The sequence below is a fragment of the Hypanus sabinus genome, chromosome 26 (assembly GCF_030144855.1).
Source record: "Hypanus sabinus isolate sHypSab1 chromosome 26, sHypSab1.hap1, whole genome shotgun sequence".
In the NCBI taxonomy this organism is placed as follows: Eukaryota; Metazoa; Chordata; class Chondrichthyes; order Myliobatiformes; family Dasyatidae; genus Hypanus; species Hypanus sabinus.
Window position 1 is genome coordinate 12,149,310 of NC_082731.1, and position 15,108 is coordinate 12,164,417.

The 15,108-nt window shown below is 42.1% G+C and overlaps 1 protein-coding gene across 2 annotated transcripts in view; it reads left to right on the forward strand.

Moving 5' to 3' along the window:
* The window catches only part of LOC132381632 (zinc finger protein 239-like), a 107,125-nt gene that overhangs the window by 78,559 nt on the left and 13,458 nt on the right, over window positions 1-15,108 (forward strand). Inside the window, exon 1 of one of the 2 annotated variants that reach the window (XR_009508096.1) lies at window positions 5,898-6,172. The exons of the other annotated variant lie outside the window; for it this stretch is intronic. The gene's annotated coding sequence lies outside the window, so the exon portion shown is untranslated. Of the gene's footprint in view, window positions 1-5,897; window positions 6,173-15,108 lie in introns of those variants that run through there. 2 annotated transcript variants of the gene reach the window in all.

The window sequence follows — 15,108 nt, forward strand, 5'->3', positions numbered from 1 at the left end:
AAAGAATGTGGTGACATTGGAGAGGGTTCAGAGGAGGTTCACAAGAATGATTCCAGGAATGAAAGGAGCGTTTGATGGCTCTGGGTCTGTACTCACTGGAATTTAGAAGAATGGGGGAGGGGCGGCGGGTTCTCACTGAAACTTTTTGGCTCTTGAAAGGTCCAGATAGACTGGATATGCAGATGATGTTTTCCATACTGTGGAGGTCCAAGAACAGGGGGCACAATCTTAAAATGGAGGAACATTCATTCAGAATAATGAGGAGGATCAGTGAAGTTTGTTGCCATAGGCGGCCCTGGAGGCCAGGTCATTGGGTATATTTTAGGCGGAGACTGTAGGTTCTTGATTAGTCAGGGAATGAAAGGTTATGAGAGAAAGCAGGGGAATGGGTTGAGAGGGAAGTGAGTCAGCCATGAACAGACTTGATGGGCTGAATAGCCTAATCCTGCTTCTATGGCTTATGGTCTGAGCATTGCCAGTTCAGTAATGGGTTTACAGATGCACTGAAGGATTATTTAGCTTGTGGAATCTTACAAGAAAGCATTCAAAAACGACTCCTAACCGAAGCCCAATCTACATTTAAAAGGGAAAATCATCAAAGGAGACAGCACACAGAGGTGTAATTGAGTCATAGTCAGAAATTAAAGTGAGCATGAACAACATTGCAATGCGTAAGCAGAAACCAGCCCGCCCAAACAAAATGTGTCACCGTTGTGGTGGGGCTCACACATACCAAGATCAAGGCAGGTTTAAAGGTGAAACTGCAGGAAATGCAACAAAGTAGAACACATGCAATGAGCATTCAGGCAGAGGAAAATTGACTGCACAGGGAAGAGAAAAAAGTCAAGTTGCTGTTTCAAAAAGATCACTAATCTGCATGCTGTTGATGAAAAATCAGAAAATGATGAGAGCGACAGGGGACTGGGTAGCCTGGAGATTTAAAACATGAAAACTGATGGGAGACAAACAACATGGCTTATACCAGACGTGACTGGCCAATTAATTAAAATGGTATTGGACACTGACTTGGCTGTTTCAGTTATTCCCCAAAATGAGTATGAATGGCATTTCAAAGATACTGAACTGAAACCTGCAAATATCCAGCTAAAACCTTATACTGGAGAAAAGAAAACTCAGGATAACTCCAGGCTGGAGGGCTGGAAAACTGCAGATATCACTCCAGTCTTTAAGAAAGGAGGAAGGCAAAAGAAAGGAAGTTATGGGCCAGTTAGTCTAACCTCAGTGGCAGGGGTAGTGTTGGAATCTATTATTATTAAGGATGAGGTTTCAGGGTAGTTAGAGACTCATGATAAAATAAGTCAAAGTCAGCGTGGTTTCTGCAAAGGGAAATTTTGCCTAATAAATCTGTTAGAGCTCTTCAAGGAATTTACCAGTAGGGTGGACAAAGGAGAGGCAGTGGATGTCATTTACTTGGATTTTCAGAAGGCATTTGATAAGATGCTACACATGAGTCTGCTTAACAAGATAAAATCTTTGTTGTGGTCCGGTCCGGAACCTGCATTCCGGGTCTTGATCCGGTCCGTAGACACCAGACTCTGGGTCTTGTAGCCATCCCTCCTTTCATCCTTAAACCCAAATAGGATTATCTTGGCTTAAGGAGGTGCACCTGTTACCTCTCGGCTGGCAGGTGTATATAAGGGGCTCTGGGACTGAGTCTAGTTGGGGTTGTCTTGTCTATCCTGTTCTGACCCTGGCTTGGAGTACCCACTGTTAATTGTCTAGTTCTGTAAGTCTGTTCTTGTAGTCACCCTGGACTGAGCTCCCTTCTGATCCCTTGCTTCTGTTGGGTAAGCAGGCTGGACTGCTGTTGCCTGGTGGGGGGACTCTGACCCTTTCCTACCCCTTGCTTCTGATGGGTTGTGCCCTGTGTTCCTGCCCAGGAGTTATGTGGCCTGCCCAGGGGACTATCCTCCCTGTATTCCTTGTCTCATAGACCCATCCTTTAACCTAACCAGGGTCCTGCCTTTGCCATGAATTCTCTGTACCTTTGCATGCCATGGTCTCCCCATCTTGTTCTATCCTTTAGTTGTTCCTGTCCTGTCCCTAGTACTTCAGTGCTTGAGTCCTGCATTTGGGTCCAGTCTCCATGTCCCCTTGTGACAATCTTATGGCATTACAGGAAAGATATTGGCATGGATAGAGGAATGGCTGATAGGCAGGAAGTAGCCAGTGAGAATAAAGGAGGCCTTTTTTGGTTGGCTGCTGGTGACTAGTGGTGTTCCTCAGGGGGTTGTATTGGAAATGCTACTTTTCTCATTGTTGTCAAATATAGGATAATGGAATTTATGGCTTTGTGGCAAAGATTGTGGATGATATGAAGATAGGCTGAGGAAGTAATGTGATTGCAACAGCACTTAAGACAAATTGGAAGAATGGGCAAGAAAGTGACTAATTGAATACATTGATGGGAACTGTATGATGATGCATTCTGGTAAAAGGAACAATAGTGCAGACTGTTATCTAAATGGAGAGAAGATTCAAACAGCAGAGGGATTTAGGAGTCCTTGTGTAAGATTCCCAGATGGTTAATTTACAGGTTGAGTCTGTGGTAAATAAGGCAAATGCAAAGTTGGCTTCTATTTCAAGGAGAATAATATAAAAGCAAGGAGATATTGCTTAGGCTTTATAGGACACCAGTCAGGCCATACTTGGAGTATTGTCAACAGTTTTAGGCCCCATATTTCAGAAAGGATGTGTTGTCATTGCAGAGAATCCAAAGCAGATTTACAAAGATGGCCTAATTCTGCTTCTCTCTCAAGGTCTTATGGACATTTGTAACAATTAAATTGTATTGGGCTAGTGAGTGGCAAAAACAGGAGGGCCAGCATTGTGAGGTCATAAGTTGTAGTTGTCCCAATCACTTGATTGGAGATCCATCCACTATTTGCATGCCACATCACAAAGTCAACTGAAAGTGAATTAAGAAAAGATATTGAATGATGCCACAGCAGTGTATAATGATGGCATTGGAAAACTCAAACATTTCAAGGGTAAAATACCATTAAATGAAAATGTCACACCCAACTTTTGCATGGCCTGTCCAGTTCCTTTCACCGTCTATGAAGGCTGTGAGCTAAATTGCACGGAGGCTGAAGGAATTCTTTCACAGAAGCACATGGGCATTGCCAATCATCCCAGTAGTCAAGAAGAATGGGTCTATCAGTATCTGGAGCTTTTCAGGTCACCATCAACCCAGTACTGTAAGTGGATCAATACCTTCTGCCCAGGATTTGGATATCCTTGCAAATCTTTCTGGAGGGAGACACTTCAGACAAGGGGGATGACTGACGACTACCTACAGATGGAGATGGAAGAATAGTGAATAGTGTTTCTCACCATAAACACTCTCAAAGGGCTTTATCACTATAACATGCTTACTATTGCAGTAACCTCTGCACCTGCACTCTGGCAAAAAGTTGCAGACCCTGTGCTGCAAGACCATCCAGGCGCTCACTGTGTTACCTGAATGACATCATTGTTACCAGTAAGGATGACAAGGACCATCTCCAAAATCTCAAGACTGTGTTTCAAAGATTGGAAGATTATGGGGTCAGAGCATGACACAACAAGTGTGAATTCTATAAACTTACTGTGGTTACACCATTGATGGACAAAGATTACACAGGTCTGCTGAGAAAATTCAAGCTGTGGTAGATGTCACAAAGGACATGTCACAGTGTGGTCCTTTTTAGGATTTGTCAATCATTATAACAGGTTGTTGCCAAACCTGGCCACTGTACTTCACCCCTTAAACTCATTACTGCAGATCAGGATGAAATGGTAATGGACAAAGCAGTGTGAGGTGGCTTTCAAAAAGGCAAAGGAAATGGTGACAACAGACACTGTACTCTCACATTATGATCCATTTCATCCAGTGAAGCTTGTCAGTGATGCTTCACCTTACAGTATAGGTACAGTCATGGTACATGTTATGAGTGATGAAAGTGAACACCCTATCGCCTTTGCATCATATCCTTACTATTACTGATAGTCAACCGCTAGTGTCCATTTTCAATCTCAGAAAGATGTTCCACCTGTAGCAATAGCATGAATGCAGAGAAGGAATCTGTTCCTTGGAGGACACAATTACCAGATCAAATTGAAGAGGACAACTAATCATGGAAATGCTGCTAGATTGTCCAATTTATCCTTGGAAAAAGGAAATACCTGGATATTTTACAAAAGAGGACACTCTCCTCGATAAATTCGCACTAATGTAAATTGAAAATCTCCTTATTACAGTAGAGATGTTCCAAAGGGAAACCAGAAAACACTCCACACCGTCTCAGGTCTACATAGGTATCAAAGATATATGTAATGTGCAGCAGAAACCCCAGTTACCCCAATTTTACCAGCATGAATCTAACCTTGGCGGAAGTTCCGTGATGTGGGGATTGAGAGTCGTTGTACCATCCAAGCTGAGTACTAAAGTGTTGGAAGAGCTACATGCCAGTATTCTACACAAGATCAAATTGACCTTGGCTCAAAGCTTTATCTACTTGCCTGAACTGGATTAGCAGATTGGGCAGCTTGCCATGGACATCTTGGGATGCCAACACATCCAGAAGATTCCAAGGGTACCTTGGTGAAGAAGAAAAGAGAAGAGAGTGTCCAGAGCTGTCAGAACCACTTCCTGCATTCCCAGAGTCAGCTCCTAAAATCACCTTGGAGGAGGCTTGAGAACCTGATTGTATCACAGCCACAACCTACCTGATGCTGCATAAAAACTAAAGGAAGAGCTGGAGGCCATAGAACATCTCCTTCGTGATACTTAGGTCACCCATTGTTTGATGTTGTTCATTCTTTCAACTTGTCCAGATGACTCTGGATGGTACGGGTAACGAAAAGACCATTCAATATTCATCAGTTGGCATAATTCTTGACAAACATTTCCAGTGGCAAGTGTTCCTTGGTCAGAGTCAATGTGGCAAGCAATCTAAAACTAGGAACATTGTCCTTATCAGAGTTTTGGCTGTATGAGTGTGGCTTTTCTTGCTGGGATGACTTCCACCCATCTTGAAAATTTGTCCACTATTATTAACACATCTGAATATCCTTGGCACTTTGGTAAAGTAATGTAGCCTACTTGTAGATGTACAAATGGACTTGGTGGGGTAGGAGTAGCTTCTCCGTTGTTCCTGGATTTGTTTTCTGGCATGTCATATACCCCTCCACTGTTTGTCCAGCTTGCATCCTGAACTTTGGATTCCAGCACCAGTGGGAGAATCTGTCGACCATCTTTTGTGCACCAATGTTTTACACTCTAAGGTGTTTATCTGCTGTGCTAGGTAAGAAAGCAGCTCAGCTGGGGCTACCAGTCTGAGTAGTGCAATATCTCCAAACTCCATCATGATTTAGTAACCCACCATTTTCCCTCCAGTACCACTTTTCTTCATTTGAGCACTGATCTTGCATTTCCTGAATATCTTGGATGTCTGTCTGTGATCCAGTGTTTAACTTGGTTTTAGTTATTGGGCCTTCTTCAATTGCTTTGATTTTCTTTATTCCTTCTTTGGCTGCCCTTTTTGCAGTTTTGTCTTCAAATGCATTCCCACAGCTTTCCATTGTGGCCATTTTAGAGTAATATTTACATCAACTTCTGATGGTAGTTGCATGACTTTCATGAGATCTTGTACTAGTTTGCCATTATAGATTAGAGTTCCTTCGGCTGTAAGAAATCCTCTTTAGCCAAAGTCATGAATGACTCCAAAAGCACATCAAGAATCTGTGTAGACATTAGCTGATCTCCTTTCTGTTAGAGTACAGGCTTCAATTAAACCTTTTATTCCTGCCTGTTGTGCAGAGGTAACAGGAGCCATGTTTCCTGAAGCTATCACTTCATTTTCTGTATCAACAGCCCAACCAGCCATTCAAGTTCCTCCATCAATGATTGAGGTACCATCAGTGTACAGAATCAGATCTTCTTTATGATAATTTGCATAATTCTGGCACGTTATTGTTCATGCACTGTCACGAAAATCATGGTCTTCCACGTCCACTGATAAGTGTCTATAAGCTGTCCAATTTTTGCTCTCCCACCACGGATGAATACTGCAGGGCTGGGCCTAGTTGGAAATTTGACGTCTCCATTGCACCTGCAACTGCAGCCTTAAATTGTGCCATTCATTCAGTGTTTTCCTTCCCTTCTGAGGTAAGGGGTTGAGGTGAAGTTGATTTCTTATGCCAACAAGGTCTTCTTCTACCACATAATTTGCATATCTAATTTCACTTGTTCCATTGGTTAGCAGGTGGAGACTATTGATCCATCTGTACTGATCTTATTTGGACATCAATAACCCACTCTACACACACAAAATGCTGGTGGAACACAGCAGGCCAGGCAGCATCTATAGGGAGAAGCTCTTACTATCTTTCCTTTAGGTTAGTCCTGACAAAGGGTCTCAGCCCGAAACGTCGGCAGCGCTTCACCCTATAGATGCTGCCTGGCCTGCTGTGTTCCACCAGCATTTTGTGTGTTGTTGTTGTTTGAATTTCCAGCATCTGCAGATTTCCTCGTGTTTGCTCTTAAAATAACCCACTCTACTTACTTGGCAGCTTGTGCCATTTCATTGTAGGTAACAGCAGTTTCACTCCAATTTGCCTTTGTTATTTTCGCCATTTGATAACATCTGGTTTCAAACCATGCATGGAAATTGTCTTGAGAGGGCCATATAGAGCATCTTTGATATTATCTTCATTTATTCCTGGGACTTCTGAGTAACTGAGCCAAACTGTCTAATACTGGTCTTCATATTCACAAACATCTCTGAAGGCTTTTGTTTACAATCAACTACCTTCTTCCAATCAATTTGATTTGGTCTTGACCCTCCAACCATGCATTAATCACTTCCCAACCAGCTGGTAAATTCCATTTATCCTCTCATACTATCTTTAGTTTCCTGCTTCAACTGGTTTATTTGCTGAGTTGTTAGCATTGTAGCTAAAATTTGAATACCATCATATGGATGCAATTTGTATACATTCTTAATTCATTGAAGTTCAGCTTTAAGCTGCCTTTTTTAGGATGTGAAATTTCCCTGGACTATTTGTCAATTTTTCCAGATCTGGTGGTTGATGACAAACCTCCTCTTTCCTTTCTTAATCTGCATGATCAGTCTAGCATGCTTTCACTCTCATAGTTTGTACTGGGGCAAGTCTTGTCAAGGCCGCCAGACCAAAGACCTCATTTCTATCAACATCCCTAAGCCACTAGGCTTCTCTAAGCAACACACACAAAATGCTGGAGGAACTCAGCAGGTCAGACAGCATCTATGGAAAGGGATAGAGTTGACTTTTCAGGCTGAGACCCTTCAGCAGGACCCTGTTGAGTCGCTATCACTTTGCAGTTTCCTTGCGTTCCAAAGGTGTTGCTGTGTCTGGGGGCTGCTTTTCAACATGATTGACATCACCATTAACTCCGCCTACTGGGTTGACTGAACCACCCACTGAAGGACTTCTGGTGCAACTCTGGACGGAGTTATTTAAAACTATTTTGTGACAAGAGTAACAGATAATTTAAAAAAAATATATGACATAAAGTGTCCTGGAACCAGCAGGGCCTAGGATGTTACCACTTGTTGGATCTGGTTACAGGTGAATATGATACTCAACAGCAGGAACAGGATGGAATCTCTGAAGCCATAACATTGAACAGAAAATCCAACAAAAAGTACTGGGTATGGCCCAGTCCATCATGGTTAAAGCCCTCTCCACCACTGAGCACATCTACAGGAAGCACTGCCACAGGAAAGCAGCATCCACAGGAAATCAGGAAGGAGCTTAAGAATGAAATTAGGAGAGCCAGAAGGGGCCATGAGAAGGCCTTGGTGGGCAGAATTAAGGAAAACCCCAAGGCATTCTACGTGAAGAGCAAGGGGATAAAATGTGAGAGAATAGGACCAATCAAACTTGATAGTGGAAAAGTGTGTATGGAACTGGAGGAGATAGCAGAGGTAATTAATGAATACTTTGCTTCACTACAGAAAAAGATCTTGGTGATGGTAGGGATGACTTGCAGCGGACTGAAAAGCTTGAGCATAGAGATATTAAGGAGGAGGATGTGCTGGAACTTTTGGAAAGTATCACATTGAATAAGTCACTGGGACCGGACTAAACACATTGATGAAGAAAGAGCAGTAGATGTAGTGTATATGTATTTCAGCAAGGCATGCAAAGCTTATTCAGAAAGTAAGGAGGCATGGGATCTGAGGGGACATTGCTTTGTGGATCCAGGACTGGCTTGCCCACAGAAGACAAAGAGTGGTTGTAGATAAGTCATATTCTGCATGGAGGATGATGACCAGTGTTGTGCCTTAGGGATCTGTTCTGGGACCCCTACTCTTTGTGATTTTTATAAATGACCTCGATGACCTGGATTCAACAGTGGCTAGATGGGAGATGCCAGAGAGTAGTGGCGGATAACTGTTTGTCAGTTTGGAGGCCGGTGACTAGTGGTGTGCCTTAGGGATCTATATTGGGTCCAATGTTGTTTGTCATATATGTTAATGATCTGGATGATGGGGTGGTAAATTTGATTAGTAAGTATGCAGATGATGCTAAGGTAGGTGGCGTTGTGGATAATGAAGTAGTTTTTCAAAGCTTGCAGAGAGATTTAGGCTAGTCAGAAGAGTGGGCTGAGCAGTGGCAGATAGAGTTTAATGCTGATAAGTGTGAGGTGCTACATTTTGGTAGGAATAATCCAAATAGGACATACATGGTAAATGGTAGGGCATTGAAGAATGTAGAACAGAGTGATCTAGGAATAATGGTGCATATTTCCCTGAAGGTGGAATCTCATGTGGATAGGGTGGTGAAGAAAGCTTTTGGTATGCTGGCTTTTATAGATCAGAGCTTTGAGTATAGGAGTTGGGATATAATATTAAAATTGTACAAGGCATTGGTAAGGTCGAATTTGGAGTATTGTGTACAGTTCTGGTCACTGAATTATAGGAAAGATATCAACAAAATAGAGGGAGTACAGAGAAGATTTACTAGAATGTTACCTGGGGTTTCAGCACCTAAGTTACAGGGAAAGGCTGAACAAGTTAGGTCTTTATTCTTTGGAGCATAGAAGGTTGAGGGGGGACTTGATAGAGGTATTTAAAATAGTAAGGGAGATAGATCCAGTTGACATGGATAGGTTTTTCCATTGAGAGTAGGGGAGATTCAAACAGAGGACATGATTTGAGAGTTAGGGGGCAAAAGTTTAAGGGTAACATGAGGGGGAATTTCTTTACTCAGAGAGTGGTAGCTGTGTGGAATGAGCTTCCAGTAGAAGTGGAAGAGGCAGGTTTGGTATTGTCATTTAAATTAAAATTGGATAGGTATACGGACAGGAAAGGAATGGAGGGTTATGGGCTGAGTGTGGGCAAGTGGGACTAGGTGAGTGTAAGTGTCGGCACAGACCAGAAGGGCAGAGATGGCCTGTTTCTGTGCTGTAATTGTTATCTGGTTATATGAGGAAGTGGAGGGATGGGTCAGTAAATTTGCTGATGACACAAAGGTTTGGGGTGTTGTGGATAGTGTGGAAGGCTATCAGAGTTTACAGCAGGGCATCGATAGGACGCAAAACTGGGCTGAGAAGTGGCAGATGGAGTTCAACCCAGATAAGTGACAGAATATAGAATTAATGGTAAGACTCTTGGCAGTGTGGAGGATCAGAGGGATCTTGGGATCTGAATCTATAAGACACTCAAAACTGCAACGCAGGTTGACTCTGTGGTTAAGAAGCTGTACTGTGCATTGGCCTTCATCAACTGTGGGACTGAGTTTAAGACCTGAGAGGTAATGTTGCAGCTATATAGGACCCTACTCAGACCCTACTTGGAGTACTGTGCTCATTTCTGGTCACCTCACTACAGGAAGGATGTAGAAACCATAGAAAGGGTGCAGAGGGGATTTACAAGGATGTTGCCTGGATTGGGGAGCATGCCTTCTGAGAATAGGCTGAGTGAACTCGGCCTTTTCTCCTTGGAGCGACGGAAGATGAGAAGTGACCTGATAGAAGTGTACAAGATAATGACAACCATTGATCATGTGGATATTCAGAGGCCTTTTCCCAGGGCTGAAATGGCTAGCACGAGAGGGCATAGTTTTAAGGTGCTTGGAAGTAGGTGCAGAGGAGATGTCAGGGGTAAGTTTTTACGCAGATGGGCTGCCGGCGACGGTGGAGGCAGAAACGATAGTTTTTTAAGAGACCTCTGGATATGTACATGGAGCTTAGAAAAATAGAGGGCTATGCGTAAGCCTAGGTAGTTCTAAGGTAAGGACATGTTTGGCACAGCTTTGTGGGCTGAAGGGCCTGTATTGTGCTGTAGGTTTTCTGTTTCTACTTCCCTAATGTATCTACCTCCACCACCAGCCCTGGCAAGGCACTCCACACATCCACCACTCTGTATAAAAATAAATAAATAAATAGATAGATAGATAGATAAATATTAAAAAAACTTATTTTTGTAATCCCCTTAGAATTTCTTCCAAACAGCTTATAATTGTACCCCATATTTGTCATTAATGCCCTAAGACAGTCTCTCGTTATCCATTCACTATGCCTTTTACCCATCTTGTACCTTTATCAAGTAGCCTTACATACTCCTTCACTCCAAAGAGAAAAGCCCGAGTGTGCTCAGCCTAGTCTCATAAGACCTGCTCGCTATCCCAGACATTATCCTTGTAAATCTACTCAACACCTTCTCTAAAACTTCTGCATCCTTCTTATAATGAGGTGACCAAACCCTGAACACAACATTCCAAGTGTGGTTTAACCAGGGTTTTATAGAGCTGTAACATTATCCCATGGATCAGGAACTCAATCACCATTCTAATGAAGGTCAACAAACCATATGTCTTCTTCAACCTGATCAACTTGTTCAGCAACTTTGTTCTAAGAAATATTAAATATGCCTACTCAAAAGACCATTTTGTCCTTCCCCAGGGTTGGAAATCTATATGGGTTGTCCAAGGTGGGTCTCACCATTTGAAACGAGAAATAAATTCCAGCCATTCATATTCCAGGACCATGATATAGAGACCAATATTCTATTCTCCAGCAGGAAATATGAGCTGTTTGGTCTAATGTTAATTTGTAAATTTCTCTTACTTCCTGGACATTCTGTTTATATAGAAAAACAAGTACAATTTTGGGAAAACTTTCAAAAGGTAGTATCCATTTGTTAGCTTATTCTAATATTTTCCAACAAATCAGAAAATGCGTCTACTCATTGGGTCAGTACTGGCTCTGAGAGTATTGCCATCAGTCCTATTCCTCTTCACATGACCATCAATTAATACAAACCCTCCCCTCCATCCCCACCATTTCTTCTGAAGACATAGGAGCAGAATTAGGCCATTCAGACCATCGAGTCTGCTTTACCATTCCATTAGGGCTAATTTATTTTCCCTCTCAAGTCCATTCTCCTGCCTTCTCTCTGTAGCCTTTGACTGCATTTCTAATCAAGAATTTCTGAACCTCCATTTTAAATATACTCAATGACATGGTCTGCACAGCCACTTGTGGTAATGAATTCCACAGATTCACTCCCCTCTGGCTAAAGAAATTGCTCCTTGTCTCGGTTCTAAAAGGATATCTTTCTATTCTGAAGCTGTGCCTTCTGGCATCACACTCTCCCACTATTGGAAACATTCTCTCCACATCCATTCTATCTAAACCTTTGAGTATTCAGTAGGTTTCAATGAGATCCCCTCATTTGTGAGGGGACATTTTAGCAGTGACAAAGAGCTGAAGCATTTGGAATCTGATCGAAGAGGGAGGTGGGGAAGGCAAAGGGAGTAGTGCACGTGGGGACCCAGTAGGAGGAATGTGTGGGTGATGGGTGGATGGAAAGGGTGGAGCAGAAGAAGGGGTAATAATGACTGAGGCCAGGAGGAGAGAGAAATTACCCACTCTGGGATACACAAAGAAACTAAGCCAAGCAGTTTTTGGAAACTCTCAGACAGCAAGCTGGATCAGAACCAAACCCGAAATGCTGGAGCAGTGTCACTGCACTCTGATTGTAAAATAAAGCCATCTTTTCTGAATCCAAATGGATTCTCCATGATCAATTCCTTGGCTCCCTTTAATCTCTTCGGTGACATTCTGGAGAAGGGCAATTTTAATCTGTTCCACAACTCAGTGAGATTATGGCCATTCTTTTTATTAATTCCATCTATCTTTCTCTGATACATGATAGCGCAACACTGGTACCTCACAAAATTGGTAGCCAGAGACTTCTTCCTCCTTAAAAAACTATTCTGATTCTTAAAGCTGACCTGTCATAAAACATGAGAAATGTAGGTGGAAGAAAACTATTGAAATTGAGATCATCACTCTTGCTTGGTTATCCATTAATATCATGGCCATTATGTTTTGTAAACCCAAAACATTAAAAATAATTGAAAAGAAAACATTGAGAGTCTGGAATGTGTGTCTTAGATTCATTTTCTATTCTAGTGAGCTGCATGTATGGTGTAATGGTGTATGCCATTTATGTACTTTTACATGTAACTCGTAATGTTTTATTTAAACAAACAATGCATAATCAAACAATATAGTGTTGGAAACCTCAGTTTTTTAAAATAATACTTTTCATAAGATCTCCAAGTTTTAACATTCTCATGTAATTTTCACATTATATGGTGGTTCATCCCCACTCATTGGCAAAAAGTGATATTGCAGCTAAACTAGTAGTTTATCACCTTTTTCATTTTTCATTGGGTAAGTATTAGCACATTACTCATGTAATGTAAATATTTTAAATATGTAGCCTATTAGCTAGTTTATTCCTACTTAAGGGATTTTCCTATCTCATTATAAAAGTGATGAATTTTCCTAGGCTTCTTTATTCCTTTATTCTTCGCATTCATTCTTGCTATTAGCATAGTTTCTCAGCTCTTTACTTAGTTTTCCTACAATGTTTACTTACTTACTGCCCATTACACCACTGACATTTAGGGCAGCAGTGAAGGTCCTCCAACTCTGTCTGTGTAGGAGGATTCTTCGTTGCTGTTTCTATAACAATTTTTTTTTGACCAGTCAGGGTTGTTAGTCCTGAGTTGAACCTCTGAACCTGCAGGACCAGTGGACCACTTTTAGTCTAGTCCTTAGCCTTTGACCTGCTTGGCATGGGTCACCCTATCAAGAGCCAAATCACAAGGCCATGACTCTAGCCAACATCGCTCTCTGGGTCATTGAGGACACAAGCCTCCAAACCCTATGACAAGGTTGTGGTCCTCTTGGAGGATTATGTGTGTCTGTTTCTTTATTGTTGAGGCAGGTGAAGAGACATTGATAAATACCTCTCCATGTGTTCTAACATCAATTAGAGAGTTCAACACAGTGAAAGGTGCAGCATGCACAGCCCATCCTGCTCGTCAATATATGGAGTTTTCCTTCTGCCAAATGAGAGCAAACTGACTGAAGAACTCAGCAGCTTGAATAGCTTGGTAGGGGTAGAGATTCTACATTTGGACACCCAGTAAAAAGACAGTCAGTGGGAGAGAATGGAAAGAAAGAGGTTGGGTTTCTGCTGGATTTAGGAGGGCTGAAGGATGGTGTGCAGAAGCAGCCAGAGGGGGGGAGAAGAGGAGGAATGGAGATGAGAATCAGATAAGCGCCAGATGGAAGCAGGCAAGGGAAAAGGAAGTGCTGTTTCATGTTGTCGAACAGTGGCAGGTCACCTGCCAATCCTGTGCATAGTGGTCATCGCCCAGTTACAACAGGGTTCCTCACACCGAATGATCCCTACCTTAACCATTCAGAAGTTGGAAATGTGGCCATGAAATGAGTTCCCAGTTGGCATAATTGGAATTAGTTTATTATTGTCACATTTACTGAGATACAGTGAAAAGTATTTTTCTTGCATACTGTTCATACATACCAATTCCTTACACACTGCATTGAGGTAGAATCAGATGAAACAGTAACAATGCAGAATATTGTGTACCAGTTAGAGGAAACAATAAGGTTCAAGACCATAATGAGGTAGATTGTGAGGTCAGAAGTCTATAGTTTTGTATGAGAGGGCCATTCAATAGTCTTAAAACAGCAGTGCTGAAGCTGGTGGTTTCAGGCTTTCAGACTTCTGTATCACCGACTCAGTGGATATGAAGAGGAGAGAATGTCCAAAGATGGGAGGGGTTTTTAAATATGCAGAACATGCCTACAGCCCCTCAAAGTTCAATGTATAACTTTTTATCAAAATACATACAGGTCACCATATACTCCCTTGAGAATCATTTCCTCATAGGCATTTACAGGAAACTAATGAAATACAATAGAATTTACAAAAGTTCTACATAAACAAAGACTGTTGTAGAACCAATTCAGAGTTGTGGTCGTAGTTACCATGCCAGTTCAGCAGCATAATGGATGTTCCTCAACCTGGTAGTATGGGACCTAAGGCTTCTGCACCTTCTGCCTGATGGCAAGAGAAGAGAGCATGGCCTGCTGGTGTGGGTTCCTTGTTGATGGATGCTGCTTTCCTGTGGCAGGGTTCTATGGAAATGATAAGGAGAGCTTTGCCTGTGATGACTCAGTTGTATCCACCAGTCTCTTCCTTTCCTGGGCATTGGTGTTTGCATATCAGGCTGTGATACAATCAGGTAGGATATACTCCACTGTGTATCTACAGAAGTTTGTGAACCGACACAAATTTTTAAGAAAGTCGAGATGCTGCCGTCCTTTCTTTCTGCTGGCATTTACTTTCTGGACCCAGGAGAAGTCCTCTGATATAACACCAAGAAATTTAAAGTTACTGACCTTCTTCAATCTAACCTTCTAATGAGAACCAGCTCATTCCTGCTGTAGTCAAATATCAGCTCTTTTGGTTTGCTGATGTTGACCGAGATGTTGTGGCATTAATCAACTAGATTTTTAATTTCCCTCCTATATGTTGATTCGTCACCACCTTTGCTTCGGCCAACAACAGTGGTGAGAAAGTGTGAGAAAGCCCAAGTACGGCATTGGAGCTGTACTTAGCTGCAAAAATCATAGTTATAAAGTGCAAAAAGCTGGAGCTGAACACACTGCCTTGTGGTGCACCTGTGCTGATGGCGAGTGTTGAGGAATGCCGCTGTTAATCTGTGCTGTCT